Below are 27512 nucleotides of genomic sequence, written 5' to 3' on the forward strand. Positions count from 1 at the left end.
TTTCAACCCCGCAGCGGCAGTTTCTGTAGTGTAGTGGTTATCACGTTCGCCTAACACGCGAAAGGTCCCCAGTTTGAAACTGGGCAGAACCTTTTTTTTTATTTATGATTTTAGGATTTTTCTGTTACTATTAGCAGAAAAAATATTTTTGAAAGCCCATATGCAAATTGCACTTCCGAGTTTAATTCTTTTCAGTTCTCCAAGAGGCAGTTTTTGTAGTGTAGTGGTTATCATATTCATCTCATATGCGAAAGGTCCTCAGTTTGAAAGTAGGCAGAAACATACTTTTACTTTATGATTTTATGAGTATTCTGTTACTATGGATCTTCCAGGTTCAATACTTTTCCAACCCCGCTGCGGCAGTTTCTGTAGTGTAGTGGTTATCACGTTCGCCTAACACGTGAAAGGTCCCCAGTTCGAAACTGGGCAGAAACATTTTTTTTTTTTATGATTTTAGGATTTTTCTGTTACTAGTAGCAGAAAAAATATTTTTAAAAGCCCATATGCAAATTGCACTTCCAAGTTTAATTCTTTTCCATTCCCCAAGAGGCAGTTTCTGTAGTGTAGTGGTTATCACGTTCATCTCATATGCAAAAGATCCTCAGTTTGAAAGTGGGCAGAAACATACTTTTACATTATGATTTTAAGAGTATTCTATACCCATGGCTCTTCCAGGTTCAATACTTTGCCACTCCACAAGAGGCTGTTTCTGTAGTGTAGTGGTTATCACGTTCGCCTCACACGCGAAAGGTCCCCTGTTTGAAACTGGGCAGAAATTTACTTTTACTTTATGATTTTAAGAGTATTCTGTTACTATGGTTCTTCCCGGTTCAATACTTTTCCAACCCCACAGAGGCAGTTTCTGTAGTGTAGTGGTTATCACGTTTGCCAAACACGCGAAAGGTCCCCAGTTCGAAACTGGGCAGAAACATTTTTTTTATTTATGATTTTAGGATTTTTCTGTTACTAGTAGCAGAAAAAATATTTTTGAAAGCCCATATGCAAATTGCACTTCCAAGTTTAATTCTTTTCCATTCCACAAGAGGCAGTTTTCGTAGTGTAGTGGTTATCACGTTCATCTCATATGCGAAAGGTCCTCAGTTTGAAAGTAGGCAGAAACATACTTTAACTTTATGATTTTATGAGTATTCTGTTACTATGGATCTTCCAGGTTCAATACTTTTTCGTTGGCACAGACGCAGTTTCTGTAGTGTAGTGGTTATCACGTTCGCCTAACACGCGAAAGGTCCCCAGTTCGAAACTGGGCAGAAACATTTTTTTTATTTATGATTTTAGGATTTTTCTGTTACTAGTAGCAGAAAAAATATTTTTGAAAGCCCATATGCAAATTGCACTTCCAAGTTTAATTCTTTTCCATTCCCCAAGAGGCAGTTTTCGTAGTGTAGTGGTTATCACGTTCATCTCATATGCGAAAGGTCCTCAGTTTGAAATTAGGCAGAAACATACTTTTACTTTATGATTTTATGAGTATTCTGTTACTATAGGTCTTCCAGGTTCAATACTTTTCCAACCCCGCAGCGGCAGTTTCTGTTGTGTAGTGGTTATCACGTTCACCTAACACGCGAAAGGTCCCCAGTTCGAAACTGGGCAGAAACATTTTTTTTATTTATGATTTTAGGATTTTTCTGTTAATAGTAGCAGAAAAAATATTTTTGAAAGCCCATATGCAAATTGCACTTCCAAGTTTAATTCTTTTCCGTTCCCCAAGAGGCAGTTTCTGTAGTGTAGTGGTTATCACGTTCGCCTAACACGCAAAAAGTTCCCAGATTGAAACAGGTCAGAAACATACTTTTACGTTATGATTTTAAGAGTATTCTGTTACTATGGGTCTTCCAGGTTCAATATTTTTCCGTCCCTACAGAGGCAGTTTCTGTAGTGTAGTGGTTATCACGTTCGCCTCACACGCGAAAGGTCCCCACTTCGAAACTGCGCAGAAACATTCTTTTTCGTTATGATTTTAAGAGTATTCTGTTACTATGGCTCTTCCAGGTTCATTACTTTTCCGTACCCACAGAGGCAGTTTCTGTAATGTAGTAGTTATCACATTCGCCAAACAAGCAAAAGGTCCCCAGTTTGAAAGTGGGCAGAAACATACTTTGACTTTATGTTTTTATGAGGATACTGTTACTATGGGTCTTCCAGGTTCAATACTTTTCCAACCCCGCAGAGGCAGTTTCTGTAGTGTAGTGGTTATCACGTTCGCCTAACACGCGAAAGGTCCCAAGTTCGAAACTGGGCAGAAACATTTTTTTTATTTATGATTTTAGGATTTTTCTGTTACTAGTAGCAGAAAAAATATTTTTGAAAGCCCATATGCAAATTGCACTTCCAAGTTTAATTCTTTTCCATTCCCCAAGAGGCAGTTTTCGTAGTGTAGTGGTTATCACGTTCATCTCATATGCGAAAGGTCCTCAGTTTGAAAGTAGGCAGAAACATACTTTAACTTTATGATTTTATGAGTATTCTGTTACTATGGATCTTCCAGGTTCAATACTTTTTCAACCCGCCAGCGGCAGTTTCTGTAGTGTAGTGGTTATCACGTTCGCCTAACATGCGAAAGGTCCCCAGTTTGAAACTGGGCAGAACCTTTTTTTTTATTTATGATTTTAGGATTTTTCTGTTACTATTAGCAGAAAAAATATTTTTGAAAGCCCATATGCAAATTGCACTTCCGAGTTTAATTCTTTTCAGTTCTCCAAGAGGCAGTTTTTGTAGTGTAGTGGTTATCATATTCATCTCATATGCGAAAGGTCCTCAGTTTGAAAGTAGGCAGAAACATACTTTTACTTTATGATTTTATGAGTATTCTGTTACTATGGATCTTCCAGGTTCAATACTTTTCCAACCCCGCTGCGGCAGTTTCTGTAGTGTAGTGGTTATCACGTTCGCCTAACACGCGAAAGGTCCCCAGTTCGAAACTGGGCAGAAACATTTTTTTTTTTTATGATTTTAGGATTTTTCTGTTACTAGTAGCAGAAAAAATATTTTTAAAAGCCCATATGCAAATTGCACTTCCAAGTTTAATTCTTTTCCATTCCCCAAGAGGCAGTTTCTGTAGTGTAGTGGTTATCACGTTCATCTCATATGCAAAAGATCCTCAGTTTGAAAGTGGGCAGAAACATACTTTTACATTATGATTTTAAGAGTATTCTATAACCATGGCTCTTCCAGGTTCAATACTTTGCCACTCCACAAGAGGCTGTTTCTGTAGTGTAGTGGTTATCACGTTCGCCTCACACGCGAAAGGTCCCCTGTTTGAAACTGGGCAGAAATTTACTTTTACTTTATGATTTTAAGAGTATTCTGTTACTATGGTTCTTCCCGGTTCAATACTTTTCCAACCCCACAGAGGCAGTTTCTGTAGTGTAGTGGTTATCACGTTTGCCAAACACGCGAAAGGTCCCCAGTTCGAAACTGGGCAGAAACATTTTTTTTATTTATGATTTTAGGATTTTTCTGTTACTAGTAGCAGAAAAAATATTTTTGAAAGCCCATATGCAAATTGCACTTCCAAGTTTAATTCTTTTCCATTCCCCAAGAGGCAGTTTTCGTAGTGTAGTGGTTATCACGTTCATCTCATATGCGAAAGGTCCTCAGTTTGAAAGTAGGCAGAAACATACTTTAACTTTATGATTTTATGAGTATTCTGTTACTATGGATCTTCCAGGTTCAATACTTTTTCAACCCCGCAGCAGCAGTTTCTGTAGTGTAGTGGTTATCACGTTCGCCTAACACGCGAAAGGTCCCCAGTTTGAAACTGGGCAGAACCTTTTTTTTTATTTATGATTTTAGGATTTTTCTGTTACTATTAGCAGAAAAAATATTTTTGAAAGCCCATATGCAAATTGCACTTCCGAGTTTAATTCTTTTCAGTTCTCCAAGAGGCAGTTTTTGTAGTGTAGTGGTTATCATATTCATCTCATATGCGAAAGGTCCTCAGTTTGAAAGTAGGCAGAAACATACTTTTACTTTATGATTTTATTAGTATTCTGTTACTATGGCTCTTCCAGTTTCAATACTTTTCCGTTGGCACAGACGCAGTTTCTGTAGTGTAGTGGTTATTACGTTCGCCTAACACGCGAAAGGTCCCCAGTTCGAAACTGGGCAGAAACATTTTTTTTATTTATGATTTTAGGATTTTTCTGTTACTAGTAGCAGAAAAAATATTTTTGAAAGCCCATATGCAAATTGCACTTCCAAGTTTAATTCTTTTCCGTTCCCCAAGAGGCAGTTTCTGTAGTGTAGTGGTTATCACGTTCGCCTAACACGCAAAAAGTTCCCAGATTGAAACAGGTCAGAAACATACTTTTACGTTATGATTTTAAGAGTATTCTGTTACTATGGGTCTTCCAGGTTCAATATTTTTCCGTCCCTACAGAGGCAGTTTCTGTAGTGTAGTGGTTATCACGTTCGCCTCACACGCGAAAGGTCCCCACTTCGAAACTGCGCAGAAACATTCTTTTTCGTTATGATTTTAAGAGTATTCTGTTACTATGGCTCTTCCAGGTTCATTACTTTTCCGTACCCACAGAGGCAGTTTCTGTAATGTAGTAGTTATCACATTCGCCAAACAAGCAAAAGGTCCCCAGTTTGAAAGTGGGCAGAAACATACTTTGACTTTATGTTTTTATGAGGATACTGTTACTATGGGTCTTCCAGGTTCAATACTTTTCCAACCCCGCAGAGGCAGTTTCTGTAGTGTAGTGGTTATCACGTTCGCCTAACACGCGAAAGGTCCCAAGTTCGAAACTGGGCAGAAACATTTTTTTTATTTATGATTTTAGGATTTTTCTGTTACTAGTAGCAGAAAAAATATTTTTGAAAGCCCATATGCAAATTGCACTTCCAAGTTTAATTCTTTTCCATTCCCCAAGAGGCAGTTTTCGTAGTGTAGTGGTTATCACGTTCATCTCATATGCGAAAGGTCCTCAGTTTGAAAGTAGGCAGAAACATACTTTAACTTTATGATTTTATGAGTATTCTGTTACTATGGATCTTCCAGGTTCAATACTTTTTCAACCCCGCAGCGGCAGTTTCTGTAGTGTAGTGGTTATCACGTTCGCCTAACATGCGAAAGGTCCCCAGTTTGAAACTGGGCAGAACCTTTTTTTTTATTTATGATTTTAGGATTTTTCTGTTACTATTAGCAGAAAAAATATTTTTGAAAGCCCATATGCAAATTGCACTTCCGAGTTTAATTCTTTTCAGTTCTCCAAGAGGCAGTTTTTGTAGTGTAGTGGTTATCATATTCATCTCATATGCGAAAGGTCCTCAGTTTGAAAGTAGGCAGAAACATACTTTTACTTTATGATTTTATGAGTATTCTGTTACTATGGATCTTCCAGGTTCAATACTTTTCCAACCCCGCTGCGGCAGTTTCTGTAGTGTAGTGGTTATCACGTTCGCCTAACACGCGAAAGGTCCCCAGTTCGAAACTGGGCAGAAACATTTTTTTTTTTTATGATTTTAGGATTTTTCTGTTACTAGTAGCAGAAAAAATATTTTTAAAAGCCCATATGCAAATTGCACTTCCAAGTTTAATTCTTTTCCATTCCCCAAGAGGCAGTTTCTGTAGTGTAGTGGTTATCACGTTCATCTCATATGCAAAAGATCCTCAGTTTGAAAGTGGGCAGAAACATACTTTTACATTATGATTTTAAGAGTATTCTATAACCATGGCTCTTCCAGGTTCAATACTTTGCCACTCCACAAGAGGCTGTTTCTGTAGTGTAGTGGTTATCACGTTCGCCTCACACGCGAAAGGTCCCCTGTTTGAAACTGGGCAGAAATTTACTTTTACTTTATGATTTTAAGAGTATTCTGTTACTATGGTTCTTCCCGGTTCAATACTTTTCCAACCCCACAGAGGCAGTTTCTGTAGTGTAGTGGTTATCACGTTTGCCAAACACGCGAAAGGTCCCCAGTTCGAAACTGGGCAGAAACATTTTTTTTATTTATGATTTTAGGATTTTTCTGTTACTAGTAGCAGAAAAAATATTTTTGAAAGCCCATATGCAAATTGCACTTCCAAGTTTAATTCTTTTCCATTCCCCAAGAGGCAGTTTTCGTAGTGTAGTGGTTATCACGTTCATCTCATATGCGAAAGGTCCTCAGTTTGAAAGTAGGCAGAAACATACTTTAACTTTATGATTTTATGAGTATTCTGTTACTATGGATCTTCCAGGTTCAATACTTTTTCAACCCCGCAGCAGCAGTTTCTGTAGTGTAGTGGTTATCACGTTCGCCTAACACGCGAAAGGTCCCCAGTTTGAAACTGGGCAGAACCTTTTTTTTTATTTATGATTTTAGGATTTTTCTGTTACTATTAGCAGAAAAAATATTTTTGAAAGCCCATATGCAAATTGCACTTCCGAGTTTAATTCTTTTCAGTTCTCCAAGAGGCAGTTTTTGTAGTGTAGTGGTTATCATATTCATCTCATATGCGAAAGGTCCTCAGTTTGAAAGTAGGCAGAAACATACTTTTACTTTATGATTTTATTAGTATTCTGTTACTATGGCTCTTCCAGTTTCAATACTTTTCCGTTGGCACAGACGCAGTTTCTGTAGTGTAGTGGTTATTACGTTCGCCTAACACGCGAAAGGTCCCCAGTTCAAAACTGGGCAGAAACATTTTTTTTATTTATGATTTTAGGATTTTTCTGTTACTAGTAGCAGAAAAAATATTTTTGAAAGCCCATATGCAAATTGCACTTCCAAGTTTAATTCTTTTCCATTCCCCAAGAGGCAGTTTTCGTAGTGTAGTGGTTATCACGTTCATCTCATATGCGAAAGGTCCTCAGTTTGAAATTAGGCAGAAACATACTTTTACTTTATGATTTTATGAGTATTCTGTTACTATAGGTCTTCCAGGTTCAATACTTTTCCAACCCCGCAGCGGCAGTTTCTGTTGTGTAGTGGTTATCACGTTCACCTAACACGCGAAAGGTCCCCAGTTCGAAACTGGGCAGAAACATTTTTTTTATTTATGATTTTAGGATTTTTCTGTTAATAGTAGCAGAAAAAATATTTTTGAAAGCCCATATGCAAATTGCACTTCCAAGTTTAATTCTTTTCCGTTCCCCAAGAGGCAGTTTCTGTAGTGTAGTGGTTATCACGTTCGCCTAACACGCAAAAAGTTCCCAGATTGAAACAGGGCAGAAACATACTTTTACGTTATGATTTTAAGAGTATTCTGTTACTATGGGTCTTCCAGGTTCAATATTTTTCCGTCCCTACAGAGGCAGTTTCTGTAGTGTAGTGGTTATCACGTTCGCCTCACACGCGAAAGGTCCCCAGTTCGAAACTGCGCAGAAACATTCTTTTTCGTTATGATTTTAAGAGTATTCTGTTACTATGGCTCTTCCAGGTTCATTACTTTTCCGTACCCACAGAGGCAGTTTCTGTAATGTAGTAGTTATCACATTCGCCAAACAAGCAAAAGGTCCCCAGTTTGAAAGTGGGCAGAAACATACTTTGACTTTATGTTTTTATGAGGATACTGTTACTATGGGTCTTCCAGGTTCAATACTTTTCCAACCCCGCAGAGGCAGTTTCTGTAGTGTAGTGGTTATCACGTTCGCCTAACACGCGAAAGGTCCCAAGTTCGAAACTGGGCAGAAACATTTTTTTTATTTATGATTTTAGGATTTTTCTGTTACTAGTAGCAGAAAAAATATTTTTGAAAGCCCATATGCAAATTGCACTTCCAAGTTTAATTCTTTTCCATTCCCCAAGAGGCAGTTTTCGTAGTGTAGTGGTTATCACGTTCATCTCATATGCGAAAGGTCCTCAGTTTGAAAGTAGGCAGAAACATACTTTAACTTTATGATTTTATGAGTATTCTGTTACTATGGATCTTCCAGGTTCAATACTTTTTCAACCCCGCAGCGGCAGTTTCTGTAGTGTAGTGGTTATCACGTTCGCCTAACATGCGAAAGGTCCCCAGTTTGAAACTGGGCAGAACCTTTTTTTTTATTTATGATTTTAGGATTTTTCTGTTACTATTAGCAGAAAAAATATTTTTGAAAGCCCATATGCAAATTGCACTTCCGAGTTTAATTCTTTTCAGTTCTCCAAGAGGCAGTTTTTGTAGTGTAGTGGTTATCATATTCATCTCATATGCGAAAGGTCCTCAGTTTGAAAGTAGGCAGAAACATACTTTTACTTTATGATTTTATGAGTATTCTGTTACTATGGATCTTCCAGGTTCAATACTTTTCCAACCCCGCTGCGGCAGTTTCTGTAGTGTAGTGGTTATCACGTTCGCCTAACACGCGAAAGGTCCCCAGTTCGAAACTGGGCAGAAACATTTTTTTTTTTTATGATTTTAGGATTTTTCTGTTACTAGTAGCAGAAAAAATATTTTTAAAAGCCCATATGCAAATTGCACTTCCAAGTTTAATTCTTTTCCATTCCCCAAGAGGCAGTTTCTGTAGTGTAGTGGTTATCACGTTCATCTCATATGCAAAAGATCCTCAGTTTGAAAGTGGGCAGAAACATACTTTTACATTATGATTTTAAGAGTATTCTATAACCATGGCTCTTCCAGGTTCAATACTTTGCCACTCCACAAGAGGCTGTTTCTGTAGTGTAGTGGTTATCACGTTCGCCTCACACGCGAAAGGTCCCCTGTTTGAAACTGGGCAGAAATTTACTTTTACTTTATGATTTTAAGAGTATTCTGTTACTATGGTTCTTCCCGGTTCAATACTTTTCCAACCCCACAGAGGCAGTTTCTGTAGTGTAGTGGTTATCACGTTTGCCAAACACGCGAAAGGTCCCCAGTTCGAAACTGGGCAGAAACATTTTTTTTATTTATGATTTTAGGATTTTTCTGTTACTAGTAGCAGAAAAAATATTTTTGAAAGCCCATATGCAAATTGCACTTCCAAGTTTAATTCTTTTCCATTCCCCAAGAGGCAGTTTTCGTAGTGTAGTGGTTATCACGTTCATCTCATATGCGAAAGGTCCTCAGTTTGAAAGTAGGCAGAAACATACTTTAACTTTATGATTTTATGAGTATTCTGTTACTATGGATCTTCCAGGTTCAATACTTTTTCAACCCCGCAGCAGCAGTTTCTGTAGTGTAGTGGTTATCACGTTCGCCTAACACGCGAAAGGTCCCCAGTTTGAAACTGGGCAGAACCTTTTTTTTTATTTATGATTTTAGGATTTTTCTGTTACTATTAGCAGAAAAAATATTTTTGAAAGCCCATATGCAAATTGCACTTCCGAGTTTAATTCTTTTCAGTTCTCCAAGAGGCAGTTTTTGTAGTGTAGTGGTTATCATATTCATCTCATATGCGAAAGGTCCTCAGTTTGAAAGTAGGCAGAAACATACTTTTACTTTATGATTTTATTAGTATTCTGTTACTATGGCTCTTCCAGTTTCAATACTTTTCCGTTGGCACAGACGCAGTTTCTGTAGTGTAGTGGTTATTACGTTCGCCTAACACGCGAAAGGTCCCCAGTTCGAAACTGGGCAGAAACATTTTTTTTATTTATGATTTTAGGATTTTTCTGTTACTAGTAGCAGAAAAAATATTTTTGAAAGCCCATATGCAAATTGCACTTCCAAGTTTAATTCTTTTCCATTCCCCAAGAGGCAGTTTTCGTAGTGTAGTGGTTATCACGTTCATCTCATATGCGAAAGGTCCTCAGTTTGAAATTAGGCAGAAACATACTTTTACTTTATGATTTTATGAGTATTCTGTTACTATAGGTCTTCCAGGTTCAATACTTTTCCAACCCCGCAGCGGCAGTTTCTGTTGTGTAGTGGTTATCACGTTCACCTAACACGCGAAAGGTCCCCAGTTCGAAACTGGGCAGAAACATTTTTTTTATTTATGATTTTAGGATTTTTCTGTTAATAGTAGCAGAAAAAATATTTTTGAAAGCCCATATGCAAATTGCACTTCCAAGTTTAATTCTTTTCCGTTCCCCAAGAGGCAGTTTCTGTAGTGTAGTGGTTATCACGTTCGCCTAACACGCAAAAAGTTCCCAGATTGAAACAGGGCAGAAACATACTTTTACGTTATGATTTTAAGAGTATTCTGTTACTATGGGTCTTCCAGGTTCAATATTTTTCCGTCCCTACAGAGGCAGTTTCTGTAGTGTAGTGGTTATCACGTTCGCCTCACACGCGAAAGGTCCCCAGTTCGAAACTGCGCAGAAACATTCTTTTTCGTTATGATTTTAAGAGTATTCTGTTACTATGGCTCTTCCAGGTTCATTACTTTTCCGTACCCACAGAGGCAGTTTCTGTAATGTAGTAGTTATCACATTCGCCAAACAAGCAAAAGGTCCCCAGTTTGAAAGTGGGCAGAAACATACTTTGACTTTATGTTTTTATGAGGATACTGTTACTATGGGTCTTCCAGGTTCAATACTTTTCCAACCCCGCAGAGGCAGTTTCTGTAGTGTAGTGGTTATCACGTTCGCCTAACACGCGAAAGGTCCCAAGTTCGAAACTGGGCAGAAACATTTTTTTTATTTATGATTTTAGGATTTTTCTGTTACTAGTAGCAGAAAAAATATTTTTGAAAGCCCATATGCAAATTGCACTTCCAAGTTTAATTCTTTTCCATTCCCCAAGAGGCAGTTTTCGTAGTGTAGTGGTTATCACGTTCATCTCATATGCGAAAGGTCCTCAGTTTGAAAGTAGGCAGAAACATACTTTAACTTTATGATTTTATGAGTATTCTGTTACTATGGATCTTCCAGGTTCAATACTTTTTCAACCCCGCAGCGGCAGTTTCTGTAGTGTAGTGGTTATCACGTTCGCCTAACATGCGAAAGGTCCCCAGTTTGAAACTGGGCAGAACCTTTTTTTTTATTTATGATTTTAGGATTTTTCTGTTACTATTAGCAGAAAAAATATTTTTGAAAGCCCATATGCAAATTGCACTTCCGAGTTTAATTCTTTTCAGTTCTCCAAGAGGCAGTTTTTGTAGTGTAGTGGTTATCATATTCATCTCATATGCGAAAGGTCCTCAGTTTGAAAGTAGGCAGAAACATACTTTTACTTTATGATTTTATGAGTATTCTGTTACTATGGATCTTCCAGGTTCAATACTTTTCCAACCCCTCTGCGGCAGTTTCTGTAGTGTAGTGGTTATCACGTTCGCCTAACACGCGAAAGGTCCCCAGTTCGAAACTGGGCAGAAACATTTTTTTTTTTTATGATTTTAGGATTTTTCTGTTACTAGTAGCAGAAAAAATATTTTTAAAAGCCCATATGCAAATTGCACTTCCAAGTTTAATTCTTTTCCATTCCCCAAGAGGCAGTTTCTGTAGTGTAGTGGTTATCACGTTCATCTCATATGCAAAAGATCCTCAGTTTGAAAGTGGGCAGAAACATACTTTTACATTATGATTTTAAGAGTATTCTATAACCATGGCTCTTCCAGGTTCAATACTTTGCCACTCCACAAGAGGCTGTTTCTGTAGTGTAGTGGTTATCACGTTCGCCTCACACGCGAAAGGTCCCCTGTTTGAAACTGGGCAGAAATTTACTTTTACTTTATGATTTTAAGAGTATTCTGTTACTATGGTTCTTCCCGGTTCAATACTTTTCCAACCCCACAGAGGCAGTTTCTGTAGTGTAGTGGTTATCACTTTCGCCTTACACGTGAAAGGTCCCTATTTTGAAACTGGGCAGATTTTTTTTTTTTTTTGGATTTTTCTGTTACTATTAGCAGAAAAAATATTTTTGAAAGCCCTTATGCAAATTGCACATCCAAGTTTAATTCTTTTCCTTTCCCCAAGAGGCAGTTTTTGTAGTGTAGTGGTTATCACAATCATCTCATATGCGAAAGGTCCTCTGTTTGATAGTGGGCAGAAACATACTTTTACTTTATGATTTTATGAGGATTCTGTTACTATGGATCTTCCAGGTTCAATACTTTTCAGCTCCCGCAGAGGCAGTTTCTGTAGTGTAGTGGTTATTACGTTCGCTTCACACGCGAAAGGTCCCCAGTTCGAAACTGGGCAGAAATATACTTTCACCTTATGATTTTAAGAGTATTCTGTTACTATGGCTCTTCCAGGTTCAATACTTTTCCGTACCCACAGAGGCAGTTTCTGTAGTGTAGTGGTTATCACATTCGCCTCACACTCGAAAGGTCCCCAGTTTGAAAGTGGGCAGAAACCTACTTTTACTTTATGATTTTATGAGGATACTGTTACTATGGATCTTCCAGGTTCAATACTTTTCCACCCCCTCGGAGGCAGTTTCTGTAGTGTAGTGGTTATCACGTTTGCCAAACACGCGAAAGATCCCCAGCTCGAAACTGGGCAGAAACATTTTTTTTATTTATGATTTTAGGATTTTTCTGTTACTAGTAGCAGAAAAAATATTTTTGAAAGCCCATATGCAAATTGCACTTCCAAGTTTAATTCTTTTCCATTCCCCAAGAGGCAGTTTTCGTAGTGTAGTGGTTATCACGTTCATCTCATATGCGAAAGGTCCTCAGTTTGAAAGTAGGCAGAAACATACTTTTACTTTATGATTTTATGAGTATTCTGTTACTATGGATCTTCCAGGTTCAATACTTTTCCAAACCCGCAGCGGCAGTTTCTGTAGTGTAGTGGTTATCACGTTCGCCTAACACGCGAAAGGTCCCCAGTTTGAAACTGGGCAGAACCTTTTTTTTTATTTATGATTTTAGGATTTTTCTGTTACTATTAGCAGAAAAAATATTTTTGAAAGCCCATATGCAAATTGCACTTCCGAGTTTAATTCTTTTCAGTTCTCCAAGAGGCAGTTTTTGTAGTGTAGTGGTTATCACATTCATCTCATATGCGAAAGGTCCTCAGTTTGAAAGTAGGCAGAAACATACTTTTAGTTTATGATTTTATTAGTATTCTGTTACTATGGCTCTTCCAGTTTCAATACTTTTCCGTTGGCACAGACGCAGTTTCTGTAGTGTAGTGGTTATCACGTTAGCCTAACACGCGAAAGGTACCCAGTTCGAAACTGGGCAGAAACATTTTTTTTATTTATGGTTTTAGGATTTTTCTGTTACTAGTAGCAGAAAAAATATTTTTGAAAGCCCATATGCAAATTGCACTTCCAAGTTTAATTCTTTTCCATTCCCCAAGAGGCAGTTTTCGTAGTGTAGTGGTTATCACGTTCATCTCATATGCGAAAGGTCCTCAGTTTGAAATTAGGCAGAAACATACTTTTACTTTATGATTTTATGAGTATTCTGTTACTATAGGTCTTCCAGGTTCAATACTTTTCCAACCCCGCAGCGGCAGTTTCTGTTGTGTAGTGGTTATCACGTTCGCCTAACACGCGAAAGGTCCCCAGTTCGAAACTGGGCAGAAACATTTTTTTTATTTATGATTTTAGGATTTTTCTGTTAATAGTAGCAGAAAAAATATTTTTGAAAGCCCATATGCAAATTGCACTTCCAAGTTTAATTCTTTTCCGTTCCCCAAGAGGCAGTTTCTGTAGTGTAGTGGTTATCACGTTCATCTCATATGCGAAAGATCCTCAGTTTGAAAGTGGGCAGAAACATACTTTTACATTATGATTTTAACAGTATTCTATAACCATGGCTCTTCCAGGTTCAATACTTTTTCACTCCACAAGAGGCTGTTTCTGTAGTGTAGTGGTTATCACGTTCGCCTCACACGCGAAAGGTCCCCTGTTTGAAACTGGGCAGAAATTTACTTTTACTTTATGATTTTAAGAGTATTCTGTTACTATGGCTCTTCCCGGTTCAATACTTTTCCATACCCACATAGGCAGTTTCTGTAGTGTAGTGGTTATCACATTCACCTCACACGCGAAAGGTCCCCATTTTGAAAGTGGGCAGAAACATACTTTTACTTTATGATTTTATGAGGATACTGTTACTATGGATCTTCCAGGTTCTATACTTTTCAACCCCCTCAGAGGCAGTTTCTGTAGTGTAGTGGTTATCACATTCGCCTAACATGCGAAAGGTCCCCAGTTCAAAACTGGGCAGAAACATTTTTATTATTTATGATTTTAGGATTTTTCAGTTACTAGTAGAAGAAAAAATATTTTTGAAAGCCCATATGCAAATTGCACATCCAAGTTTAATTCTTTTCCTTTCCCCAAGAGGCAGTTTTTGTGGTGTAGTGGTTATCACAATCATCTCATATGCGAAAGGTCCTCAGTTTCAAAGTGGGCAGAAACATACTTTTACTTTTTGATTTTATTAGTATTCTGTTACTATGGATCTTCCAGGTTCAATACTTTTCAGTTCCCGCGGAGGCAGTTTCTTTAGTGTAGTGGTTAACACTTTTGCCTAACACGCGAAAGGTCCCCAGTTCGAAACTGGGCAGAAACATTTTTTTTATTTATGATTTTAGGATTTTTCTGTTAATAGTAGCAGAAAAAATATTTTTGAAAGCCCATATGCAAATTGCACTTCCAACTTTAATTCTTTTCCGTTCCCCAAGAGGCAGTTTCTGTAGTGTAGTGGTTATCACATTCATCTCATATGCGAAAGATCCTCAGTTTGAAAGTGGGCAGAAACATACTTTTACATTATGATTTTAACAGTATTCTATAACCATGGCTCTTCCAGGTTCAATACTTTGCCACTCCACAAGAGGCTGTTTCTGTAGTGTAGTGGTTATCACGTTCGCCTCACACGCGAAAGGTCCCCTGTTTGAAACTGGGCAGAAATTTACTTTTACTTTATGATTTTAAGAGTATTCTGTTACTATGGCTCTTCCCGGCTCAATACTTTTCCAACCCCACAGAGGCAGTTTCTGTAGTGTAGTGGTTATCACATTCGCCTAACACGCGAAAGGTCCCCAGTTTGAAAGTGGGCAGAATTTTTTTTTTATTTTGGATTTTTCTGTTACTATTAGCAGAAAAAATATTTTTGAAAGCCCATATGCAAATTGCACATCCAAGTTTAATTCTTTTCCTTTCCCCAAGAGGCAGTTTTTGTGGTGTAGTGGTTATCGAAATCATCTCATATGCGAAAGGTCCTCAGTTTGAAAGTGGGCAGAAACATACTTTTACTTTATGATTTTATTAGTATTCTGTTACTATGGATCTTCCAGGTTCAATACTTTTCAGTTCCCGCAGAGGCAGTTTCTTTAGTGTAGTGGTTATCACGTTCGCTTCACACGCGAAAGGTCCCCAGTTCCAAACTGGGCAGAAACATACTTTCACGTTATGATTTTAAGAGTATTCTGTTACTATGGCTCTTCCAGGTTCAATACTTTTCCGTACCCACATAGGCAGTTTCTGTAGTGTAGTGGTTATCACATTCACCTCACACGCGAAAGGTCCCCATTTTGAAAGTGGGCAGAAACATACTTTTACTTTATGATTTTATGAGGATACTGTTACTATGGATCTTCCAGGTTCTATACTTTTCAACCCCCTCAGAGGCAGTTTCTGTAGTGTAGTGGTTATCACGTTCGCCTAACATGCGAAAGGTCCCCAGTTCGAAACTGGGCAGAAACATTTTTATTATTTATGATTTTAGGATTTTTCAGTTACTAGTAGAAGAAAAAATATTTTTGAAAGCCCATATGCAAATTGCACATCCAAGTTTAATTCTTTTCCTTTCCCCAAGAGGCAGTTTTTGTGGTGTAGTGGTTATCGAAATCATCTCATATGCGAAAGGTCCTCAGTTTCAAAGTGGGCAGAAACATACTTTTACTTTATGATTTTATTAGTATTCTGTTACTATGGATCTTCCAGGTTCAATACTTTTCAGTTCCCGCAGCGGCAGTTTCTTTAGTGTAGTGGTTATCACGTTCGCTTCACACGCGAAAGGTCCCCAGTTCGAAACTGGGCAGAAACATACTTTCACGTTATGATTTTAAGAGTATTCTGTTACTATGGCTCTTCCAGGTTCAATACTTTTCCGTACCCACAGAGGCAGTTTCTGTAGTGTAGTGGTTATCACATTCGCCTCCCACGCGAAAGGTCCCCAGTTTGAAAGTGGGCAGAAACATACTTTTACGTTATGATTTTAAGAGTATTCTGTTACTATGGGTCTTCCAGGTTCAATATTTTTCTGTCCCTGCAGAGGCAGTTTCTGTAGTGTAGTGGTTATCACGTTCACCTCACACGCGAAACATCCCCAGTTCGAAACTGGGCAGAAAAATACTTTTACGTTATGATTTTAAGAGTATTCTGTTACTATGGCTCTTCCAGGTTCAATACTTTTCCGTCACGCAGAAGCAGTTTCTGTAGTGTAGTGGTTATCACGTTCACCTCACACGCAAAATGTCCCCTGTTCGAAACTAGGCAGAAACATACTTTTACGTTATGATTTTAATTCTGTTACTATGGCTCTTCCAGGTGCAATACTTTTCCGTTTTTGCAGAGGCAGTTTCTGTAGTGTAGTGGTTATCACGTTCGCCTCACACTCGAAAGGTCCCCATTTCGAAACTGGGCAGAAACATACTTTCACGTTATGATTTTAAGAGTATTCTGTTACTATGGCTCTTCCAGGTTCAATACTTTTCCGTACCCACAGAGGCAGTTTCTGTAGTGTAGTGGTTATCACATTCACCTCACACGCGAAAGATCCCCATTTTGAAAGTGGGCAGAAACATACTTTTACTTTATGATTTTATGAGGATACTGTTACTATGGATCTTCCAGGTTCTATACTTTTCCAACCCCTCAGAGGCAGTTTCTGTAGTATAGTGGTTATCACGTTCGCCTAACACACGAAAGGTCCCCAGTTCGAAACTGGGCAGAAACATTTTTATTATTTATGATTTTAGGATTTTTCAGTTACTAGTAGAAGAAAAAATATTTTTGAAATCCCAAATGCAAATTGCACATCCAAGTTTAATTCTTTTCCTTTCCCCAAGAGGCAGTTTTTGTAGTGTAGTGGTTATCACAATCATATCATATGCGAATGGTCCTCAGTTTGAAAGTAGGCAGAAACATACTTTTACTTTATGATTTTATGAGTATTCTGTTACTATGGATCTTCCAGGTTCAATACTTTTCCAACCCCGCAGCGGCAGTTTCTGTAGTGTAGTGGTTATCACGTTCGCCTAACACGCGAAAGGTCCCCAGTTTGAAACTGGGCGGAAACATTTTTTTTATTTATGATTTTAGGATTTTTCTGTTACTAGAAGCAGAAAAAATATTTTTGAAAGCCCATATGCAAATTGCACTTCCAAGTTTAATTCTTTTCCGTTCCCCAAGAGGCAGTTTTCGTAGTGTAGTGGTTATCACGTTCATCTCATATGCGAAAGGTCCTCAGTTTGAAAGTGGGCAGAAACATACTTTTACTTTATGATTTTATGAGTATTCTGTTACTATGGATCTTCCAGGTTCAATACTTTTCCAAACCCGCTGTGGCAGTTTCTGTAGTGTAGTGGTTATCACGTTCGCCTAACACGCGAAAGGTCCCCAGTTCGAAACTGGGCAGAAAATTTTTTTTTTTTAATGATTTTAGGATTTTTCTGTTACTAGTAGCAGAAAAAATATTTTTGAAAGCCCATATGCAAATTGCACTTCCAAGTTTAATTCTTTTCCGTTCCCCAAGAGGCAGTTTCTGTAGTTTAGTGGTTATCACGTTCATCTCATATGCGAAAGATCCTCAGTTTGAAAGTGGGCAGAAACATACTTTTACATTATGATTTTAAGAGTATTCTATACCCATGGCTCTTCCAGGTTCAATACTTTGCCACTCCACAAGATGCTGTTTCTGTAGTGTAGTGGTTATCACGATCGCCTCACAAGCGAAAGGTCCCCTGTTTGAAACTGGGCAGAAATTTACTTTTACTTTATGATTTTAAGAGTATTCTGTTACTATGGTTCTTCCCGGTTCAATACTTTTCCAACCCCACAGAGGCAGTTTCTGTAGTGTAGTGGTTATCACTTTCGCCTTACACGTGAATGGTCCCTATTTTGAAACTGGGCAGAATTTTTTTTTTTTTTTGGATTTTTCTGTTACTATTAGCAGAAAAAATATTTTTGAAAGCCCATATGCAAATTGCACATCCAAGTTTAATTCTTTTCCTTTCCCCAAGAGGCAGTTTTTGTAGTGTAGTGGTTATCACAATCATCTCATATGCGAAAGGTCCTCTGTTTGATAGTGGGCAGAAACATACTTTTACTTTATGATTTTATGAGGATTCTGTTACTATGGGTCTTCCAGGTTCAATACTTTTCAGTTCACGAAGAGGCAGTTTCTGTAGTGTAGTGGTTATCACGTTCACCTCACACGCGAAAGGTCCCCAGTTCGAAACTGGGCAGAAACATACTTTCACGTTATGATTTTAAGAGTATTCTGTTACTATGGCTCTTCCAGGTTCAATACTTTTCCGTACCCACAGAGGCAGTTTCTGTAGTGTAGTGGTTATCACATTCGCCTCCCACGCGAAAGGTCCCCAGTTTGAAAGTGGGCAGAAACATACTTTTACGTTATGATTTTAAGAGTATTCTGTTACTATGGGTCTTCCAGGTTCAATATTTTTCTATCCCTGCAGAGGCAGTTTCTGTAGTGTAGTGGTTATCACGTTCGCCTCACACGCGAAACGTCCCCAGTTCGAAACTGGGCAGAAAAATACTTTTACGTTATGATTTTAAGAGTATTCTGTTACTATGGCTCTTCCACGTTCAATACTTTTCCGTCCTCGCAGAAGAAGTTTCTGTAGTGTAGTGGTTATCACGTTCACCTCACACGCGAAATGTCCCCTGTTCGAAACTAGGCAGGAGCATACTTTTACGTTATGATTTTAATACTGTTACTATGGCTCTTCCAGGTGCAATACTTTTCCGTACCCACAGAGGCAGTTTCTGTAGTGTAGTGGTTATCACATTCGCCTCACACTCGAAAGGTCCCCAGTTTGAAAGTGGGCAGAAACATACTTTTACTTTATGATTTTATGAGGATACTGTTACTATGGATCTTCCAGGTTCAATACTTTTCCACCCCCTCGGAGGCAGTTTCTGTAGTGTAGTGGTTATCACGTTTGCCAAACACGCGAAAGGTCCCCAGTTCGAAACTGGGCAGAAACATTTTTTTTATTTATGATTTTAGGATTTTTCTGTTACTAGTAGCAGAAAAAATATTTTTGAAAGCCCATATGCAAATTGCACTTCCAAGTTTAATTCTTTTCCATTCCCCAAGAGGCAGTTTTCGTAGTGTAGTGGTTATCACGTTCATCTCATATGCGAAAGGTCCTCAGTTTGAAAGTAGGCAGAAACATACTTTTACTTTATGATTTTATGAGTATTCTGTTACTATGGATCTTCCAGGTTCAATACTTTTCCAACCCCGCAGCGGCAGTTTCTGTAGTGTAGTGGTTATCACGTTCGCCTAACACGCGAAAGGTCCCCAGTTTGAAACTGGGCAGAACCTTTTATTTTATTTATGATTTTAGGATTTTTCTGTTACTATTAGCAGAAAAAATATTTTTGAAAGCCCATATGCAAATTGCACTTCCGAGTTTAATTCTTTTCAGTTCTCCAAGAGGCAGTTTTTGTAGTGTAGTGGTTATCATATTCATCTCATATGCGAAAGGTCCTCAGTTTGAAAGTAGGCAGAAACATACTTTTACTTTATGATTTTATTAGTATTCTGTTACTATGGCTCTTCCAGTTTCAATACTTTTCCGTTGGCACAGACGCAGTTTCTGTAGTGCAGTGGTTATCACGTTCGCCTAACACGCAAAAAGTTCCCAGATTGAAACAGGGCAGAAACATACTTTTACGTTATGATTTTAAGAGTATTCTGTTACTATGGGTCTTCCAGGTTCAAAATTTTTCCGTCCCTGCAGAGGCAGTTTCTGTAGTGTAGTGGTTATCACGTTCGCCTCACACGCGAAAGGTCCCCAGATAGAAACTGGGCAGAAACATTCTTTTTCGTTATGATTTTAAGAGTATTCTGTTACTATGGCTCTTCCAGGTTCATTACTTTTCCGTACCCACAGAGGCAGTTTCTGTAGTGTAGTAGTTATCACATTCGCCAAACAAGTAAAAAGGTCCCCAGTTTGAAAGTGGGCAGAAACATACTTTTACTTTATGATTTTATGAGTATTCTGTTACTATGGATCTTCCAGGTTCAATACTTTTCCAACCCCGCAGCGGCAGTTTCTGTAGTGTAGTGGTTATCACGTTCGCCTAACACGCGAAAGGTCCCCTGTTCGAAACTGGGCAGAAACATTTTTTTTTTTTATGATTTTAGGATTTTTCTGTTACTAGTAGCAAAAAAAATATTTTTGAAAGCCCATATGCAAATTGCACTTCCAAGTTTAATTCTTTTCCGTTCCCCAAGAGGCAGTTTCTGTAGTGTAGTGGTTATCACGTTCATCTCATATGCGAAAGATCCTCAGTTTGAAAGTGGGCAGAAACATACTTTTACATTATGATTTTAAGAGTATTCTATAACCATGGCTCTTCCAGGTTCAATACTTTGCCACTCCACAAGAGGCTGTTTCTGTAGTGTAGTGGTTATCACGTTCGCCTCACACGCGAAAGGTCCCCTGTTTGAAACTGGGCAGAAATTTACTTTTACTTTATGATTTTAAGAGTATTCTGTTACTATGGTTCTTCCCGGTTCAATACTTTTCCAACCCCACAGAGGCAGTTTCTGTAGTGTAGTGGTTATCACTTTCGCCTTACACGTGAAAGGTCCCTATTTTGAAACTGGGCAGAATTTTTTTTTTTTTTGATTTTTCTGTTAATATTAGCAGAAAAATATTTTTGAAAGCCCATATGCAAATTGCACATCCAAGTTTAATTCTTTTCCTTTCCCCAAGAGGCAGTTTTTGTAGTGTAGTGGTTATCACAATCATCTCATATGCGAAAGGTCCTCTGTTTGATAGTGGGCAGAAACATACTTTTACTTTATGATTTTAAGAGTATTCTGTTACTATGGCTCTTCCAGGTTCAATACTTTTCCGTACCCACAGAGGCAGTTTCTGTAGTGTAGTGGTAATCACATTCGCCTCCCACGCGAAAGGTCCCCAGTTTGAAAGTGGGCAGAAACATACTTTTACGTTATGATTTTAAGAGTATTCTGTTACTATGGGTCTTCCAGGTTCAATATTTTTCTGTCCCTGCAGAGGCAGTTTCTGTAGTGTAGTGGCTATCACGTTCGCCTCACACGCGAAACGTCCCCAGTTCGAAACTGGGCAGAAAAATACTTTTACGTTATGATTTTAAGAGTATTCTGTTACTATGGCTCTTCCAGGTTCAATACTTTTCCGTCCTCGCAGAAGCAGTTTCTGTAGTGTAGTGGTTATCACGTTCACCTCACACGCGAAAGGTCCCCTGTTCGAAACTAGGCAGAAACATACTTTTACGTTATGATTTTAATTCTGTTACTATGGCTCTTCCAGGTGCAATACTTTTCCGTTTTTGCAGAGGCAGTTTCTGTAGTGTAGTGGTTATCACGTTCGCCTCACACGCGAAAGGTCCCCATTTCGAAACTGGGCAGAAACATACTTTTACATTATGATTTTAAGAGTATTCTGTTACTATTGCTCTTCCAGGTTCAATACTTTTCCGTCCCCACAGAGGCAGTTTCTGTAGTGTAGTGGTTATCACATTCGCCTAACACGCGAAAGGTCCCCAGTTTGAAAGTGGGCAAAAACATACTTTTACTTTATGATTTTATGAGGATTCTTTTACTATGGGTCTTCCATGTTCAATACTTTTCTATCTCGGCAGAGGCAGTTTCTGTAGTGTAGTGGTTATCACGTTCGCCTCACATGCGAAAGGTCCCCAGTTTGAAACTGGGCAGAAACATACTTTTACTTTATGATTTTATGAGGATTCTGTTACTATGGGTCATCCAGGTTCAATACTTTTCCGTACCCACAGAGGCAGTTTCTGTAGTGTAGTGGTTATCACATTCGACTCACACGCGAAAGGTCCCCAGTTTGAAAGTGGGCAGAAACATACTTTTACTTTATGATTTTATGAGGATACTGTTACTATGGATCTTCCAGGTTCAAAACTTTTCCACCCCCTCGGAGGCAGTTTCTGTAGTGTAGTGGTTATCACGTTTGCCAAACACGCGAAAGGTCCCCAGTTCGAAACTGGGCAGAAACATTTTTTTTATTTATGATTTTAGGATTTTTCTGTTACTAGTAGCAGAAAAAATATTTTTGAAAGCCCATATGCAAATTGCACTTCCAAGTTTAATTCTTTTCCATTCCCCAAGAGGCAGTTTTCGTAGTGTAGTGGTTATCACGTTCATCTCATATGCGAAAGGTCCTCAGTTTGAAAGTAGGCAGAAACATACTTTTACTTTATGATTTTATGAGTATTCTGTTACTATGGGTCTTCCAGGTTCAATACTTTTCCGTTGGCACAGACGCAGTTTCTGTAGTGTAGTGGTTATCACGTTCGCCTAACACGCAAAAAGTTCCCAGATTGAAACAGGGCAGAAACATACTTTTACGTTATGATTTTAAGAGTATTCTGTTACTATGGGTCTTCCAGGTTCAATATTTTTCCATCCCAGCAGAGGCAGTTTCTGTAGTGTAGTGGTTATCACGTTCGCCTCACACGCGAAAGGTCCCCAGTTTGAAAGTGGGCAGAAACATACTTTGACTTTATGTTTTTATGAGGATACTGTTACTATGAGTCTTCCAGGTTCAATACTTTTCCAACCCCGCAGAGGCAGTTTCTGTAGTGTAGTGGTTATCACGATCGCCTAACACGCGAAAGGTCCCCAGTTCGAAACTGGGCAGAAACATTTTTTTTATTTATGATTTTGGGATTTTTCTGTTACTAGTAGCAGAAAATATTTTTGAAAGCTCAAATGCAAATTGCACTTCCAAGTTTAATTCTTTTCCATTCCCCAAGAGGCAGTTTTCGTAGTGAAGTGGTTATCACGTTCATCTCATATGCGAAAGGTCCTCAGTTTGAAATTAGGCAGAAACATACTTTTACTTTATGATTTTAAGAGTATTCTGTTACTATGGGTCTTCCAGGTTCAATACTTTTCCAACCCCGCAGCGGCAGTTTCTGTAGTGTAGTGGTTATCACTTTCGCCTTACACGTGAAAGGTCCCTAGTTTGAAACTTGGCAGAATTTTTTTTTATTTTGGATTTTTCTGTTACTATTAGCAGAAAAAATATTTATGAAAGCCCATATGCAAATTGCACATCCAAGTTTAATTATTTTCCTTTCCCCAAGAGGCAGTTTTTGTAGTGTAGTGGTTATCACAATCATCTCATATGCGAAAGGTCCTCAGTTTGAAAGTGGGCAGAAACATACTTTTACTTTATGATTTTATGAGGATTCTGTTACTATGGGTCTTCCAGGTTCAATACTTTTCCGTACCAACAGAGGCAGTTTTTGTAGTGTAGTGGTTATCACATTCGCCCCACACGCGAAAGGTCCCCAGTTTGAAACTGGGCAGAAACATACTTTTACTTTCAATACTTTTCCATCCCCGCAGAGACAGTTTCTGTAGTGTAGTGGTTATCACGTTCGCCTAACACGCGAAGGGTCCCCAGTTTGTAGTGGTTATCACATTCGCCTAACACGCAAAAAGTTCCCAGTTTGAAACTGGGCAGAAACATACTTTTACGTTATGATTTTAAGAGTATTCTGTTACTATGGCTCTTCCAGGTTCAATACTTTTCCGTCCCCACAGAGGCAGTTTCTGTAGTGTAGTGGTTATCACATTCGCCTAACACGCGAAAGGTCCTCAGTTTGAAAGTGGGCAGAAACATACTTTTACTTTATGATTTTATGAGGATTCTGTTACTATGGATCTTCCAGGTTCAATATTTTTCAGTTCCCGCATAAGCAGTTTCTGTAGTGTAGTGGTTATCACGTTCGCTTCACACGCGAAAGGTCCCCAATTCGAAACTGGGCAGAAACATACTTTCACGTTATGGTTTTAAGAGTATTCTGTTACTATGGCTCTTCCAGGTTCAATACTTTTCCGTACCCACAGAGGCAGTTTCTGTAGTGTAGTGGTTATCACATTCGCCTCACACGCGAAAGGTCCCCATTTTGAAAGTGGGCAGAAACATACTTTTACTTTATGATTTTATGAGGATACTGTTACTATAGATCTTCCAGGTTCAATACTTTTCCATCCCTTAGAGGCAGTTTCTGTAGTGTTGTGGTTATCACGTTCGCTTAACACGCGAAAGGTCCCCAGTTCGAAACTGGGCAGAAACATACTTTTACTTTATGATTTTATGAGGATTCTGTTACTATGGGTCTTCCAGGTTCAATACTTTTCAGTTACCGCAGAGGCAGTTTCTGTAGTGTAGTGCTTATCACGTTCGCCTCACACGCGAAAGGTCCCCAGTTTGAAACTGGGCAGAAACATACTTTCACGTTATGATTTTAAGAGTATTCTGTTACTATGGCTCTTCCAGGTTCAATACTTTTCCGTACCCACAGAGGCAGTTTCTGTAGTGTAGTGGTTATCACATTCGCCTCACACGCGAAAGGTCCCCAGTTTGAAAGTGGGCAGAAACATACTTTTACTTTATGATTTTATGAGGATACTGTTACTATGGGTCTTCCAGGTTCAATACTTTTCCAACCCCGCAGAGGCAGTTTCTGTAGTGTAGTGGTTATCACGTTCACCTAACACACGAAAGGTCCCCAGTTTGAAACTGGGCAGAAACTTTTTTTTTATTTATGATTTTAGGATTTTTCTGTTACTATTAGCAGAAAAAATATTTTTGAAAGCCCATATGCATATTGCACTTCTGAGTTTAATTCTTTTCAGTTCTCCAAGAGGCAGTTTTTGTAGTGTAGTGGTTATCATATTCGTCTCATATGCGAAAGGTCCTCAGTTTGAAAGTAGGCAGAAACATACTTTTACTTTATGATTTTATTAGTATTCTGTTACTATGGCTCTTCCAGTTTCAATACTTTTCCGTTGGCACAGATGCAGTTACTGTAGTGTAGTGGTTATCACGTTCGCCTAACACGCAAAAGGTTCCCAGTTTGAAACTGGGCAGAAACATACTTTTACGTTATGATTTTAAGAGTATTCTGTTACTATGGCTCTACCAGGTTCAATAGTTTTCCGTACCCACAGAGGCAGTTTCTGTAGCGTAGTGGTTATCACATTTGCCAAACAAGCAAAAGGTCCCCAGTTTGAAAGTGGGCAGAAACATACTTTTACTTTATGTTTTTATGAGGATACTGTTACTATGGCTCTTCCAGGTTCAATACTTTTCCAACCCCGCAGAGGCAGTTTCTGTAGTGTAGTGGTTATCACGTTCGCCTAACACGCAAAAGGTTCCCAGTTTGAAACTGGGCAGAAACATACTTTTACGTTATGATTTTAAGAGTATTCTGTTACTATGGCTCTACCAGGTTCAATAGTTTTCCGTACCCACAGAGGCAGTTTCTGTAGTGTAGTGGTTATCACGTTCGCCTAACAAGCGAAAAGTCCACAGTTCAAAACGGGGCAGAAATATTTTTTTTATTTATGATTTTAGGATTTTTCTGTTACTAGTAGCAGAAAAAATATTTTTGAAAGCCAATATGCAAATTGCACTTCCAAGTTTAATTCTTTTCCGTTCCCCAAGAGGCAGTTTTCGTAGTGTAGTGGTTATCACGTTCATCTCATATGCGAAAGGTCCTCAGTTTGAAAATAGGCAGAAACATACTTTTACTTTATGATTTTATGAGTATTCTGTTACTATGGATCTTCCAGGTTCAATACTTTTCCAACCCCGCAGCGGCAGTTTCTGTAGTGTAGTGGTTATCACGTTCGCCTAACACGCGAAAAGTCCCCAGTTCGAAACTGGGCAGAAACATTTTTTTTATTTATGATTTTAGGATTTTTCTGTTACTAGTAGCAGAAAAAATATTTTTGAAAGCCAATATGCAAATTGCACTTCCAAGTTTAATTCTTTTCCGTTCCCCAAGAGGCAGTTTTTGTAGTGTAGTGGTTATCACATTCATCTCATATGCGAAAGGTCCTCAGTTTGAAAGTAGGCAGAAACATACTTTTACTTTATGATTTTAGGAGTATTCTGTTACTATGGGTCTTCCAGGTTCAATACTTTTCCGTCCCCACAGAGGCAGTTTCTGTAGTGTAGTGGTTATCACAATCGCCTAACACGCGAAAGGTCCCCAGTTTGAAAGTGGGCAGAAACATACTTTTACTTTCAATACTTTTCTGTCCCCGCAGAGGCAGTTTCTGTAGTGTAGTGGTTATCATGTTCGCCTAACACGCGAAAGGTCCCCAGTTTGAAGCTGGGCAGAAACATTATTTTTTATTTATGACTTGAGGATTTTTCTGTTACTATTAGCAGAAAAAATATTTTTGAAAGCCCATATGCAAATTGCACTTCCGAGTTTAATTCTTTTCAGTTCTCCAAGTTGCAGTTTTTGTAGTGTAGTGGTTATCATATTCATCTCATATGCGATAGGTCCTCAGTTTGAAAGTAGGCAGAAACATACTTTTACATTATGATTTTATTAGTATTCAGTTACTATGGCTCTTCCAGGTTCAATACTTTTCCGTTGGCACAGACGCAGTTTCTGTAGTGCAGTGGTTATCACATTCGCCTAACACGCAAAAAGTTCCCAGTTTGAAATTGGGCAGAAAATTTTTTTTTACTTTAGGATTTTTCTGTTACTATTAGCAGAAAAAATATTTTTGAAAGCCCATATGCAAATTGCACATCCAGGTTTAATTCTTTTCCATTCCCCAAGAGGCAGTTTCTGTATTGTAGTGGTTATCACGTTCATCTCATATGCGAAAGATCCTCAGTTTGAAAGTAGGCAGAAACATACTTTTACATTATGATTTTAAGAGTATTCTGTTACAATGGCTCTTCCAGGTTCAATACTTTGCAACTCCACAAGAGGCTGTTTCTGTAGTGTAGTGGTTATCACTTTCATCTCATATGCGAAAGGTCCTCAGTTTGAAAGTGGGCAGAAACATACTTTTACTTTATGATTTTTTGAGGATTCTGTTACTATGGGTCTTCCAGGTTCAATATTTTTCCATCTCTGCAGAGGCAGTTTCTGTAGTGTAGTGGTTATCACGTTCGCCTCACACGCGAAAGGTCCCCAGTTCGAAACTGGGCAAAAACATACTATTACGTTATGATTTTAAGAGTATTCTGTTACTATGGCTCTTCCAGGTTCAATACTTTTCTGTACCCACAGAGGCAGTTTCTGTAGTGTAGTGGTTATCATATTCGCCAAACAAGCAAAAGGTCCCCAGTTTGAAAGTGGGCAGAAACATACTTTTACTTTATGTTTTTATGAGGATACTGATACTATGGATCTTCCAGGTTCAATACTTTTCCAACCACGCAGAGGCAGTTTCTGTAGTGTAGTGGTTATCACGTTCGCCTAACACGCGAAAAGTCCACAGTTCAAAACTGGGCAGAAATATTTTTTTTATTTATGATTTTAGGATTTTTCTGTTACTAGTAGCAGAAAAAATATTTTTGAAAGCCCATATGCAAATTGCACTTCCAAGTTTAATTCTTTTCCGTTCCCCAAGAGGCAGTTTTCGTAGTGTAGTGGTTATAACGTTCATCTCATATGCGAAAGGTCCTCAGTT

General features: G+C 38.5%; 55 non-coding genes across 55 annotated transcripts; all 55 read left to right on the forward strand.

Moving 5' to 3' along the window:
* The first annotated feature begins 19 nt into the window (after window positions 1–19).
* On the forward strand, window positions 20–92 carry TRNAV-AAC (transfer RNA valine (anticodon AAC)). The gene has a single exon. It is a non-coding gene; the product is annotated as a tRNA-Val (tRNA).
* Window positions 93–362: 270 nt separating this feature from the next.
* On the forward strand, window positions 363–435 carry TRNAV-AAC (transfer RNA valine (anticodon AAC)). The gene has a single exon. It is a non-coding gene; the product is annotated as a tRNA-Val (tRNA).
* A 423-nt stretch (window positions 436–858) lies between these two features.
* On the forward strand, window positions 859–931 carry TRNAV-AAC (transfer RNA valine (anticodon AAC)). Its single transcript has one exon. It is a non-coding gene; the product is annotated as a tRNA-Val (tRNA).
* Window positions 932–1201: 270 nt separating this feature from the next.
* TRNAV-AAC (transfer RNA valine (anticodon AAC)) lies at window positions 1202–1274 on the forward strand. The gene has a single exon. It is a non-coding gene; the product is annotated as a tRNA-Val (tRNA).
* Window positions 1275–1544: 270 nt separating this feature from the next.
* Window positions 1545–1617, forward strand: TRNAV-AAC (transfer RNA valine (anticodon AAC)). Its single transcript has one exon. It is a non-coding gene; the product is annotated as a tRNA-Val (tRNA).
* A 576-nt stretch (window positions 1618–2193) lies between these two features.
* TRNAV-AAC (transfer RNA valine (anticodon AAC)) lies at window positions 2194–2266 on the forward strand. Its single transcript has one exon. It is a non-coding gene; the product is annotated as a tRNA-Val (tRNA).
* A 270-nt stretch (window positions 2267–2536) lies between these two features.
* Window positions 2537–2609, forward strand: TRNAV-AAC (transfer RNA valine (anticodon AAC)). Its single transcript has one exon. It is a non-coding gene; the product is annotated as a tRNA-Val (tRNA).
* Window positions 2610–2879: 270 nt separating this feature from the next.
* Window positions 2880–2952, forward strand: TRNAV-AAC (transfer RNA valine (anticodon AAC)). Its single transcript has one exon. It is a non-coding gene; the product is annotated as a tRNA-Val (tRNA).
* A 423-nt stretch (window positions 2953–3375) lies between these two features.
* On the forward strand, window positions 3376–3448 carry TRNAV-AAC (transfer RNA valine (anticodon AAC)). Its single transcript has one exon. It is a non-coding gene; the product is annotated as a tRNA-Val (tRNA).
* Window positions 3449–3718: 270 nt separating this feature from the next.
* On the forward strand, window positions 3719–3791 carry TRNAV-AAC (transfer RNA valine (anticodon AAC)). Its single transcript has one exon. It is a non-coding gene; the product is annotated as a tRNA-Val (tRNA).
* A 270-nt stretch (window positions 3792–4061) lies between these two features.
* Window positions 4062–4134, forward strand: TRNAV-AAC (transfer RNA valine (anticodon AAC)). The gene has a single exon. It is a non-coding gene; the product is annotated as a tRNA-Val (tRNA).
* Window positions 4135–4710: 576 nt separating this feature from the next.
* On the forward strand, window positions 4711–4783 carry TRNAV-AAC (transfer RNA valine (anticodon AAC)). The gene has a single exon. It is a non-coding gene; the product is annotated as a tRNA-Val (tRNA).
* A 270-nt stretch (window positions 4784–5053) lies between these two features.
* Window positions 5054–5126, forward strand: TRNAV-AAC (transfer RNA valine (anticodon AAC)). The gene has a single exon. It is a non-coding gene; the product is annotated as a tRNA-Val (tRNA).
* A 270-nt stretch (window positions 5127–5396) lies between these two features.
* TRNAV-AAC (transfer RNA valine (anticodon AAC)) lies at window positions 5397–5469 on the forward strand. The gene has a single exon. It is a non-coding gene; the product is annotated as a tRNA-Val (tRNA).
* A 423-nt stretch (window positions 5470–5892) lies between these two features.
* TRNAV-AAC (transfer RNA valine (anticodon AAC)) lies at window positions 5893–5965 on the forward strand. Its single transcript has one exon. It is a non-coding gene; the product is annotated as a tRNA-Val (tRNA).
* Window positions 5966–6235: 270 nt separating this feature from the next.
* Window positions 6236–6308, forward strand: TRNAV-AAC (transfer RNA valine (anticodon AAC)). Its single transcript has one exon. It is a non-coding gene; the product is annotated as a tRNA-Val (tRNA).
* A 270-nt stretch (window positions 6309–6578) lies between these two features.
* On the forward strand, window positions 6579–6651 carry TRNAV-AAC (transfer RNA valine (anticodon AAC)). Its single transcript has one exon. It is a non-coding gene; the product is annotated as a tRNA-Val (tRNA).
* A 270-nt stretch (window positions 6652–6921) lies between these two features.
* On the forward strand, window positions 6922–6994 carry TRNAV-AAC (transfer RNA valine (anticodon AAC)). The gene has a single exon. It is a non-coding gene; the product is annotated as a tRNA-Val (tRNA).
* A 270-nt stretch (window positions 6995–7264) lies between these two features.
* On the forward strand, window positions 7265–7337 carry TRNAV-CAC (transfer RNA valine (anticodon CAC)). Its single transcript has one exon. It is a non-coding gene; the product is annotated as a tRNA-Val (tRNA).
* Window positions 7338–7570: 233 nt separating this feature from the next.
* TRNAV-AAC (transfer RNA valine (anticodon AAC)) lies at window positions 7571–7643 on the forward strand. Its single transcript has one exon. It is a non-coding gene; the product is annotated as a tRNA-Val (tRNA).
* A 270-nt stretch (window positions 7644–7913) lies between these two features.
* TRNAV-AAC (transfer RNA valine (anticodon AAC)) lies at window positions 7914–7986 on the forward strand. The gene has a single exon. It is a non-coding gene; the product is annotated as a tRNA-Val (tRNA).
* Window positions 7987–8256: 270 nt separating this feature from the next.
* On the forward strand, window positions 8257–8329 carry TRNAV-AAC (transfer RNA valine (anticodon AAC)). The gene has a single exon. It is a non-coding gene; the product is annotated as a tRNA-Val (tRNA).
* A 423-nt stretch (window positions 8330–8752) lies between these two features.
* On the forward strand, window positions 8753–8825 carry TRNAV-AAC (transfer RNA valine (anticodon AAC)). The gene has a single exon. It is a non-coding gene; the product is annotated as a tRNA-Val (tRNA).
* Window positions 8826–9095: 270 nt separating this feature from the next.
* On the forward strand, window positions 9096–9168 carry TRNAV-AAC (transfer RNA valine (anticodon AAC)). Its single transcript has one exon. It is a non-coding gene; the product is annotated as a tRNA-Val (tRNA).
* Window positions 9169–9438: 270 nt separating this feature from the next.
* TRNAV-AAC (transfer RNA valine (anticodon AAC)) lies at window positions 9439–9511 on the forward strand. Its single transcript has one exon. It is a non-coding gene; the product is annotated as a tRNA-Val (tRNA).
* Window positions 9512–9781: 270 nt separating this feature from the next.
* TRNAV-AAC (transfer RNA valine (anticodon AAC)) lies at window positions 9782–9854 on the forward strand. Its single transcript has one exon. It is a non-coding gene; the product is annotated as a tRNA-Val (tRNA).
* Window positions 9855–10124: 270 nt separating this feature from the next.
* TRNAV-CAC (transfer RNA valine (anticodon CAC)) lies at window positions 10125–10197 on the forward strand. The gene has a single exon. It is a non-coding gene; the product is annotated as a tRNA-Val (tRNA).
* Window positions 10198–10430: 233 nt separating this feature from the next.
* On the forward strand, window positions 10431–10503 carry TRNAV-AAC (transfer RNA valine (anticodon AAC)). The gene has a single exon. It is a non-coding gene; the product is annotated as a tRNA-Val (tRNA).
* Window positions 10504–10773: 270 nt separating this feature from the next.
* On the forward strand, window positions 10774–10846 carry TRNAV-AAC (transfer RNA valine (anticodon AAC)). The gene has a single exon. It is a non-coding gene; the product is annotated as a tRNA-Val (tRNA).
* A 270-nt stretch (window positions 10847–11116) lies between these two features.
* TRNAV-AAC (transfer RNA valine (anticodon AAC)) lies at window positions 11117–11189 on the forward strand. The gene has a single exon. It is a non-coding gene; the product is annotated as a tRNA-Val (tRNA).
* A 1405-nt stretch (window positions 11190–12594) lies between these two features.
* On the forward strand, window positions 12595–12667 carry TRNAV-AAC (transfer RNA valine (anticodon AAC)). Its single transcript has one exon. It is a non-coding gene; the product is annotated as a tRNA-Val (tRNA).
* A 270-nt stretch (window positions 12668–12937) lies between these two features.
* TRNAV-AAC (transfer RNA valine (anticodon AAC)) lies at window positions 12938–13010 on the forward strand. Its single transcript has one exon. It is a non-coding gene; the product is annotated as a tRNA-Val (tRNA).
* Window positions 13011–13280: 270 nt separating this feature from the next.
* On the forward strand, window positions 13281–13353 carry TRNAV-AAC (transfer RNA valine (anticodon AAC)). Its single transcript has one exon. It is a non-coding gene; the product is annotated as a tRNA-Val (tRNA).
* Window positions 13354–13929: 576 nt separating this feature from the next.
* TRNAV-AAC (transfer RNA valine (anticodon AAC)) lies at window positions 13930–14002 on the forward strand. Its single transcript has one exon. It is a non-coding gene; the product is annotated as a tRNA-Val (tRNA).
* A 1406-nt stretch (window positions 14003–15408) lies between these two features.
* On the forward strand, window positions 15409–15481 carry TRNAV-AAC (transfer RNA valine (anticodon AAC)). The gene has a single exon. It is a non-coding gene; the product is annotated as a tRNA-Val (tRNA).
* A 270-nt stretch (window positions 15482–15751) lies between these two features.
* On the forward strand, window positions 15752–15824 carry TRNAV-CAC (transfer RNA valine (anticodon CAC)). The gene has a single exon. It is a non-coding gene; the product is annotated as a tRNA-Val (tRNA).
* Window positions 15825–16663: 839 nt separating this feature from the next.
* On the forward strand, window positions 16664–16736 carry TRNAV-AAC (transfer RNA valine (anticodon AAC)). Its single transcript has one exon. It is a non-coding gene; the product is annotated as a tRNA-Val (tRNA).
* Window positions 16737–17006: 270 nt separating this feature from the next.
* On the forward strand, window positions 17007–17079 carry TRNAV-AAC (transfer RNA valine (anticodon AAC)). Its single transcript has one exon. It is a non-coding gene; the product is annotated as a tRNA-Val (tRNA).
* A 270-nt stretch (window positions 17080–17349) lies between these two features.
* On the forward strand, window positions 17350–17422 carry TRNAV-AAC (transfer RNA valine (anticodon AAC)). The gene has a single exon. It is a non-coding gene; the product is annotated as a tRNA-Val (tRNA).
* Window positions 17423–18179: 757 nt separating this feature from the next.
* Window positions 18180–18252, forward strand: TRNAV-CAC (transfer RNA valine (anticodon CAC)). The gene has a single exon. It is a non-coding gene; the product is annotated as a tRNA-Val (tRNA).
* Window positions 18253–18939: 687 nt separating this feature from the next.
* TRNAV-AAC (transfer RNA valine (anticodon AAC)) lies at window positions 18940–19012 on the forward strand. Its single transcript has one exon. It is a non-coding gene; the product is annotated as a tRNA-Val (tRNA).
* A 270-nt stretch (window positions 19013–19282) lies between these two features.
* On the forward strand, window positions 19283–19355 carry TRNAV-AAC (transfer RNA valine (anticodon AAC)). Its single transcript has one exon. It is a non-coding gene; the product is annotated as a tRNA-Val (tRNA).
* A 423-nt stretch (window positions 19356–19778) lies between these two features.
* On the forward strand, window positions 19779–19851 carry TRNAV-CAC (transfer RNA valine (anticodon CAC)). Its single transcript has one exon. It is a non-coding gene; the product is annotated as a tRNA-Val (tRNA).
* Window positions 19852–20085: 234 nt separating this feature from the next.
* Window positions 20086–20158, forward strand: TRNAV-AAC (transfer RNA valine (anticodon AAC)). Its single transcript has one exon. It is a non-coding gene; the product is annotated as a tRNA-Val (tRNA).
* A 1208-nt stretch (window positions 20159–21366) lies between these two features.
* TRNAV-CAC (transfer RNA valine (anticodon CAC)) lies at window positions 21367–21439 on the forward strand. The gene has a single exon. It is a non-coding gene; the product is annotated as a tRNA-Val (tRNA).
* Window positions 21440–21672: 233 nt separating this feature from the next.
* TRNAV-CAC (transfer RNA valine (anticodon CAC)) lies at window positions 21673–21745 on the forward strand. Its single transcript has one exon. It is a non-coding gene; the product is annotated as a tRNA-Val (tRNA).
* Window positions 21746–21978: 233 nt separating this feature from the next.
* TRNAV-AAC (transfer RNA valine (anticodon AAC)) lies at window positions 21979–22051 on the forward strand. The gene has a single exon. It is a non-coding gene; the product is annotated as a tRNA-Val (tRNA).
* A 576-nt stretch (window positions 22052–22627) lies between these two features.
* Window positions 22628–22700, forward strand: TRNAV-AAC (transfer RNA valine (anticodon AAC)). The gene has a single exon. It is a non-coding gene; the product is annotated as a tRNA-Val (tRNA).
* A 1064-nt stretch (window positions 22701–23764) lies between these two features.
* TRNAV-CAC (transfer RNA valine (anticodon CAC)) lies at window positions 23765–23837 on the forward strand. The gene has a single exon. It is a non-coding gene; the product is annotated as a tRNA-Val (tRNA).
* Window positions 23838–24069: 232 nt separating this feature from the next.
* TRNAV-AAC (transfer RNA valine (anticodon AAC)) lies at window positions 24070–24142 on the forward strand. The gene has a single exon. It is a non-coding gene; the product is annotated as a tRNA-Val (tRNA).
* Window positions 24143–25177: 1035 nt separating this feature from the next.
* TRNAV-AAC (transfer RNA valine (anticodon AAC)) lies at window positions 25178–25250 on the forward strand. Its single transcript has one exon. It is a non-coding gene; the product is annotated as a tRNA-Val (tRNA).
* Window positions 25251–25673: 423 nt separating this feature from the next.
* TRNAV-AAC (transfer RNA valine (anticodon AAC)) lies at window positions 25674–25746 on the forward strand. Its single transcript has one exon. It is a non-coding gene; the product is annotated as a tRNA-Val (tRNA).
* Window positions 25747–26128: 382 nt separating this feature from the next.
* TRNAV-AAC (transfer RNA valine (anticodon AAC)) lies at window positions 26129–26201 on the forward strand. Its single transcript has one exon. It is a non-coding gene; the product is annotated as a tRNA-Val (tRNA).
* A 760-nt stretch (window positions 26202–26961) lies between these two features.
* TRNAV-CAC (transfer RNA valine (anticodon CAC)) lies at window positions 26962–27034 on the forward strand. Its single transcript has one exon. It is a non-coding gene; the product is annotated as a tRNA-Val (tRNA).
* Window positions 27035–27267: 233 nt separating this feature from the next.
* Window positions 27268–27340, forward strand: TRNAV-AAC (transfer RNA valine (anticodon AAC)). Its single transcript has one exon. It is a non-coding gene; the product is annotated as a tRNA-Val (tRNA).
* Window positions 27341–27512: the final 172 nt, after the last annotated feature.

The sequence above is a fragment of the Taudactylus pleione genome, unplaced genomic scaffold, assembly GCF_031769625.1.
Source record: "Taudactylus pleione unplaced genomic scaffold, aTauple2 ptg000050l, whole genome shotgun sequence".
NCBI classification, from domain to species: domain Eukaryota; kingdom Metazoa; phylum Chordata; class Amphibia; order Anura; family Myobatrachidae; genus Taudactylus; species Taudactylus pleione.